The sequence below is a fragment of the Haliaeetus leucocephalus genome, unplaced genomic scaffold (genome assembly GCF_000737465.1).
Source record: "Haliaeetus leucocephalus isolate CR32 unplaced genomic scaffold, Haliaeetus_leucocephalus-4.0 Scaffold636, whole genome shotgun sequence".
In the NCBI taxonomy this organism is placed as follows: Eukaryota; Metazoa; Chordata; class Aves; order Accipitriformes; family Accipitridae; genus Haliaeetus; species Haliaeetus leucocephalus.
The window spans coordinates 4358685-4366851 of record NW_010973072.1 but is presented as its reverse complement, the minus strand read 5'-3'; positions in this window follow the sequence as shown (position 1 = coordinate 4366851).

Genomic DNA, 8167 nt, shown 5'->3' with positions numbered 1-8167 from the left:
GTAAGATGAACATCTGTAAATCTGTCCTTATGCATGTATACATGCTAATGGCTAGTGGAGCTGATAAAGGTTAGAAGAAGGTAAAAGACATCAAACAAACCCTTGTAAATGGTAGGATGACATTTTCAAAATAATGAAGGGTTAAAATGAATTGCTTAAACCCCACTCCATGCCTCCAGTTTTTTAAAACTGAGCCAACTGCTACTTCAGAGCATTAAGATGTCCCTGTCCCATCGCCTAGATGGGGTTATTGGGGAAAAATTTCCTCTCTCAACTTTATAATTCACTCCTGGAGTAGACAGCCAGTCTAGGAATTAGTGTTAATAGAACGATAATTTTGTTCAACTGGGGTAAAAACAAAGGGCAGAAAATCTCCTAAAGCCTAAACATGGAGTGTATTTTTTATTTTGTTTTTGAACGTTGAAGTGTTTGTCTAGGATGAACAGCTCTCTTACACCTGCATTCGAGGATAAATGTTGATAACCAGCAAAGATGAAAAGTCAATTGGTAAAAAAATATGATATTTAAAGTTTTTCAGACTTGCATCAAGGAGAACTTGGAACCATGAAATAAATCTGTGATGAGCTAGGACAACAGTGAGATCAGTGGGGTCAAGCAGTTATTACTTTAATACTTGCATAGCAGTGAATATAAACCCAATGTGTTTCTAATTTTCTTAAAGAATATAGCTGTTTTATATTAAGTATCTTTAACTTGGGATACTGTAGAAGCATGTGCTATTTCTCCTGCAAATGTTCACATGTTCTGTGGATTTTGATATGGGAGTCTAATCAAGTGTGTAAAGATAAACACAATACAAGGTAAATACAGGTGGAGTAGCTCATGAAACCTTGACCACTGTTCCGTACCTTGGAAGAACGCGTTGTTCCCCACTTAGCAAGAAGGTCTAAGAAGAAAGTATTATCTTTTTTTTTATCATCTTCCAGCATTTTGGGTTTCTGGCTAAAATCAAGAAAGCAAGAAATCTGCCTGATTTTTGCAGACGAAAGATAAGATCTGGCAGGCTTAAACTAGAAAAACATTCTTGTTCCTACATATCACAGTTATTTTAGAATCTGTGTTATAGAAAGGACTGGTGGGAACAGAAATAGTTGTGTGAGAGTAGATAGCATACAACTGTCTGCCAAGCAAGATTCCAGTTAATTGGCTTATAAAAATGAAGCAATTGTATATTAATTCCAGAAAGTGGGTCTGGGACCAATTTTTTTTATAGGTTAGTGAAATGCCCTCATATGTTTATATTTATCTAGATGATTCCTCATATGTAATTGTTACCTAAAAAAAAACCACAACCAAAACCACCAAACCAACCCTGCATGTGTGTTAATGTCATTGAATGTGTGCACAGTATATAGATGGTCAAGTAAAACAAAACTGAGGATATTTATAGTTCAAAATATATACTTGAGCATATACTTGAGTCTGTCTTATGAGTTTAAAAAGAAGTTTAATACTTGTGTTGATATATCAGTGCTATTGTTTAGCAGATGGTATTTCAAAGAGCAGTTGAGCTCAATTTAAAGAATGTCAGTAATGTAAGCATAGATTTCATTCATATCCATTTAACTTGCTATAATGAGGTCATCATCATGAAGTCATTCCAGTAAATCATAGAAGGCTCCTTATTTGGAAAAAAATACTTTTGTTTTGCTTTCATTTTCTGTATTTCTTAATGGCTGTCATAATAAAGTTTATCAGAGAGGATGCACCTATGTGTACTTTAAATATAAAATGCATTTGGGCATTTATGTTCAAATATGAAAACAACAAAACAACACAGATCTTTGTGCAAGTGATTTATGTCATTGAATGTGAACAGAACCATCTTGAACACTCAACCAGCTTGGAAGGATCAGATTGTAGCAATATTGCAAGCAAAGTCTATAGTCAACAGTATCCTCCCTGGTGTAACTGAGGCTCCCAAGTATAGGATTCACATAAATCTCAACCTCTGAACTTGACTTCATTTTCAAAGCAACTTAGAACTGTATTGTGTGACACCTGGAGAACTAGGAGCTTCCCATCTCCAGTCAAGTGTTTAAAGCAATCGTGTGACCTTTGAGATTTAGAAGTAATGATGTATAAAAACTAGAAATGAGCCTGTACAGTCCTTGACCTCTCTTTGCAGAATTCATACAGTAATGAATTATCTTTTTTTCATCCCCTTAAGGCAGGGGAGGAGGAAAGAATAGAATTGTCAACAGTAACTTTTCTGGGAAAAGGCCTATTTAAACCTGTAACTTTTGGCAGTATGGAAACCACCAGAAGCAAAAGCCATGTCTTCTCCTAAGGGTTAATTCCATATGAGTTATCTTGCAGGTAGGCAAGAGAGCAGACAAATCCTGTATTTCTAGCAACCTGAAAAAATTCATCAATCCTTCCTTCTTCCATCCAGCTTGACCTCCCCTGTCATAAGAAGCAGAAGCCAGTTCTTTCAGGCTTAAGACCTACTGTCAGTCAAACAAAAATTTAGAGGTACGTGAAATAACATTTTCTTTTCTTGGGGAAGATTCCAGAACTATAGGAATAATTGATTTGGATATCAGTTCCTAGAAATGTGGTCATCTGGGTAAGCTAAACCTGCATTTTAGGTAGGATACAAATGCGTTTTAACATGTTATTTTATTTAAAGCCCCTTTGTCTTATTCATTGTTCCCACCAGTGAGATTAAGCCATGCAAGGTTTGAAAATGTAATAGAATGAAACTAATTAGATCTACTAATAATGACAGCTGGTGTAGAGTGTACTGCAGCCTAGAATTCTCCTTGGGCAGGGAAAAGCAAGAGACTTCATTTCTGTAGGAAGCAAGGAGTGGGGTTACTTAGACTGGAGCAAGAGCAGACTAAATACAGAACCTAGAAGAACCATGACAATTGCACTTTAAAGAAAACTAATACTCAAGTGGCTCTATAGCATTCCTGTGTGTGAACAAAATCCATGTAACATGTATGGCAGAAATAGGTAACAGAAGGCTCTGACTCATCATGTGGAACTGTAATTTAAGTCCAAGGGGAATTTTTCTATCTTGGATCTATTCCTACTGGCTCAGATGTCTCATAAGCCTTTAGCACCTAGTTTTAATAGAGATAGTGCCTACAGTCGAGAAACAGGTTGGATGCAAGGAACAAAATACTACTCATCTTAAAAATATCTTCCAGCAAGAGCTGAGGTAACTTTGTGTTGATAAGAAGCTTCCATTGACCTTTACTAAACTTGATTTTCTGGATCTAGAAAAGTCTCAGCTCCCTGAGTAAAAATTTGCTTAGTGAAGCACTGAGAAGCAGATGCAGTGTAGGCATCTTGGTGCTTCCCACTCGGTACAGCTTTCTTTTAGCAAACAAGTACCACCAATGAACAATGTGTAAGAGGTCGCTGCTGTCTCTTATCAGTCATAAGTGGTAATTTTCTTTGTGCTGAATCAAATTTTAAGTGAAATAACTTCAGGATATTCCATGAAAGTTTGTTTTACAAGTAATACTAATTTTGGTAAGACTAGTAGCTCACCTGTCTTCAAGATTCATAAGATATTTTTCTGATTAATATTTTCAAACCTAATAAGTCTGTCCAGACCCTTGAATACCTAACATGTGTACTTATTCAAGGGGCTAGGCTTTAGAACTGTCTTGTTTCCTCAAAAGATCAGAATGATAGTAATCTCTGACTTAATTTTTTGGTAAAACTTTTGAAAATATACATCAGCTATATACATAGGGGCTTTTTAAGGTGTATAGAATCTGTATAAACGTAGACAGTCTTGAATGTGGAGACACAGAGAATGTTCCATGTAAGGCAAGAGCAAAACTACTCCTGTCATTATACACTTCAAGAATCTGAGCATCCTTTAGATAGACTAATACAAGCTAGTAACCGTTTGGCTAGGAGGCCCATCATGCTGTCCAGAAATAGATACAAGAAGAGACAGATTTATATGGTTCCGGGGGTGAGTGAAAAGAAGACTTAAAATAGTATTTTAAAAAATTCTGATTCATAAAGGCTTGTCACTTCTACTGAATTCAGTGAGGATTAGGAAATCATATTTTGGCCCTAAATAAATAATGGCAATTTTTGACTGCTCCTCTAACTGTTCTAGGTATTAATGAACAAGCTGTACTGGCTATGCAGTGGTCAGGTTTTTTTCTTGGGTGTTCCTAGAAGATTTTATTAGAAATATACTGGTATTTTGCAATTTCTGATTGGGAGGAGAACAAGGAGGGAAGAAGAGAAGCAGTCTTAAACGAGGTATTTACACCTGATTCAATTCCCTGAAGCCTAGACCTTGCGGGTGGTTGGATGTGTAATGGGATTGTTACTGACAGTCTTCACAGGATCGCATTGCTGTGACACAGATTTCTTTGTTAATAGAGCAGCTTTAATTAAAAAGTACAGAGTTCATGGTGAAATTCTGGCTTGACCCTAAGAGTTATATTTGACTAATTCGGTGATTTCTGAGAGAAAGAGAATTCTTCTTGGGAACTGTGTAGCAGAGTTTGGAAATAAAGCAAAAGATTGATTTGATATGGGAAATTGATTACAAAAGAGGCACAGACATGATCCTGGTGAATCTCGAATAATTCTGATAATTAGAGGTGAGGTGGGAAGGAGGAAGTCTGGCTGAACTGTCCCTGGGGCGTTCCTTCCCTGCTGGGGGTTGTTTGCAGAGAAGCTAGAGTGCTCTAACAGCCTCAAGCTCCATTCAGTGATGCTGCCTCCCTTTTTTCCGAGGCAGCCAGCTCATGTCCTTTGCAAAACTGAGAGTAGCTTAAGGCCATCATTTCATGCATGGCTTGGTAAATTGTGCAAGAAAGGACACTGCCAAATGAGGAGCTAAGCCAGTTTTCAATAAGAGGGCCATCTGTGACCAAACGTTTTAGTAAGTTTGAAAACAATTCCCATTTTTACTTTGGGTTTATTCAGCACGTATGTAACTTTGTTGCTCCCCAAGAGTAAGTTTATGTTACTGTATCCTTGTTTGCTAGGCATTAAGTTTTTGTTGAGTCAAGTGGTTTCATTTCAGACTTGATCCTGTGTGGTACTGAAAAATGACTCTGCATCAGTGTCGCTTTCGATTCTTGCTGGAGAGTTTTCACAGGGTAGATGAAATTCGGGTATTTGTGGCAGATAAGATGCATGTAAATATATTGTTACTGGTTATAGCAATATTCCTTAAAGGTAAGAGGAGTTTATTGCTGGAACTAGAAACACATTTAAAGTTGGAATGAATTCTAAGTAAGCCACTCTCCCTTAACCTAGCCAGTTACCTGTAATCTCTCGTTACCATTTTGTTTCACAAAACATAGGAAGTCTTGTGTAATGGTGTTTCTGTTACAGCAAGGATTACTGAATAGATCTGCAATTTCTTTTAGACATCTCTTGAATCATGGCTTAAACTTTTGCAACAAAGACTACGTTTATTGAAAAGAGTGGCAATAATTTGGTACCTAATATGTCGAAGTATTTTTCTTGGCTAACTTTGGTGTCATTGCATGAGAACAAATTCTTTTTAGAAAGGGTTATTGTACTTACCTTACTTAACACTGCTCTTTCTAAGAGCAAGAGGAAAATGATGGAGCTGTTTTCCTGAATCTGGGGCTTAAATCTGTCTTTTAATTTAGCTGTCTAACATGTGAGGTAAGCATTTTACAGCTGGTACAGTAAAGCAAATGGAGAGAAAGTAACAGACACAGTGTCACTAATAAGTCAGCAACAGAGACAGAAATCCGCCTTGTGCCAGACCATTAGACCCCACTACCTCCCTTGCCTCCTTTGGAAACATTTCTTGTACCTGGTAATTTGGCTGCTTGTTTCTGTTGAAAAGTGTACTCTGCAACAGGTAATTTTCAGAAAAAGGAAACCTTTTTTTGTAATTTAATGTTCTGTTGGAAGGGACTGAGTAAGAAGAAAGTTTCTGACCTTTAAATACAGGTTTATGTAGCAGGCAGGAGGTAGGGAAACCCCAGGTGGAAAATATCCTCGGAAGTGTGGGATTCCAAACTTCTTGAAGTTATGTCGTAAATTCTTTTAGATAAGTGCGCAGCTGTTTGTGTGGAGAAGGCAATTGCTTATGTATCAATCCATCTGCCTTTCAGAATAAATGTTCTCCATGAAAACACTACATTTATAACTTAATCTCCCAAGTGCAGGGATGTTAGTGTTTGTTACACTGCTTTTGAAGTGAGTGTTCCCCTTTTACACACAAATTACAAGGGTAAGTTAAAGACACTTAAATGCAAATTTTGTTTTCTTGTTTCTGCTGAGTGAAGCTGATTTCTTACCATGTTTGCAGCTCTTCTCTTTAATGTTGAATTAAACTGTGCAAATATACCTAGAAATGTACTACAGATGTCTATTAAAATAGCAGTCTAATTTTGCAGCATTTTCTCAACTCTGTAGGCAGTAATCTGCTTGAATTTGGTGAGGCTTTTGGGAAGACTGCATATGTACTGCCAAGATTGGTCCCAGTGTGTTTGGGCAAATTAATATGTGTTATTTTAATTCTAATTTGTAAATTAATTTGAAGCAACTTGTAATGTGATATTTCACAAACTTTTACAAGAGTAATTGAGGAAAAATATTTGAAATAATGCTAAAATATGTCTAAATTTAGGTTAATGAAAATCATATAGCTCTGTTGACATTGGAAAACTTGTCTGTTGCTTGTATTGGTCTTTCAAACCATTAAATTAAATGTATTGTACACAGCATATTGTGTACTAAGTATTTTCCAAAGACACCATGTCACTTTTAATATGTTAAATATATGCTAATGTTAGAGCCACATTTTTTTCGCCATTGTGAATTTCACTTGCATTTGAGGATCTTGAATCCCTGCTTTTGCTGCTGTTTCAGTAAATCTGTGGAATGATAACACTGAGATAACCCTTACACAAGGATGAAGATGCAACCTCATCTCCAGTAACCGTGACAAACACTGCTGTAATATTTACAGGAGAAAAGTGTGCATCAAGGGTGAAATGCAAAGATGCATTAAAACATCAAACTTAAAAAAATATGTTAAAAAAGCACAGTCGTAGCTGCTTAAGTGCTTTGCTTAGAAAGACTAATGCAATGTCTAAGAAAGTAATCTCCTAAATAAGTTAGGAGATGAGGTCTTTCAAAGGAGAGAAAAAAATAAAAAGGCATAGACCTATTGGAGAATTTTACGAAGAGACTGTCAAGAGCAGTAAAACTGATGCACTGTTAAATGTCTTTGGGAGTGAGTTCTAGGTATTCTGTGCCTTAATGTGCTGAAAAGCAAACTTCAGTGAGAGGACACTTGGCATTATCCTATTTGAACCCAAAGGTTTCCTCTGGTATAGGTGCCCTGTTGAGTGGGTCTGTCAAAATGCATGAATTGGCCTTATTCTGAAGTATTCAGCGTAGAAATACATATGATTGTAAAGGATGGAGCACAAAAGAAGACATTAGCTATGCGGTAGTTAGCCGGTATATTCATTCGTGCAAAACCAAATAAGTTGGGGCAGCGGGAGCAGGATGGTGGAAAGGGGAACGCAGAAGAGCAATGGAGCGAGGGCGGAGGTGCGGTAGTGTGCGGTGGAGGAAGGGAGCGGTGGTGCGTGGTCTGGGCGAGGAGGAAAGAGCTGCTCAACAGCCAGGTGGGTCTGACACCAGGGCTGTGTGGGTGACGGGCGGTGGGGAAACGGGCACCATGCTTTGAAATGGGGGATGGAGCAGCGGGGATACCTAGATGGAGCCAACTTCTACAGAGCATTTTTGCGATGTCTGGCTGCGGTCTGGAGCTTTTAGGGCTGCTTTTAGTGTGGAAGCTGCTGTTCCACGCTCATTCCCCTGAGCCCCACGGCAGGGATTTCTGCTTGACAGCCCCTGCGTGAAGGGAAAGGAGAACGCTCTGGGGTCTCTCGGCCTACCGACCTTTCGCTGGGGCCGTTAACGTGGGAAGAGCTCGAGTTTGCCGCTCTTCTGCCCCAAACCTGGTGTTTCCACCGTTGCCCCAGCTCTGCCCCCCCCTCCCCCGATTGCCTGGCTCTGACTCATTCGCTGGTGGAAGCCGAAGCGGCGGGGGCAGCCTTCGAAGTTAGCCGCGATTCGCCTCGCCTCGACCAGGCGCCCGTGCGCTTCGCCCTGCAAAGGGCGGCGGTGCCGGGGGCGGCGGAGCGGAGCGGAGCGG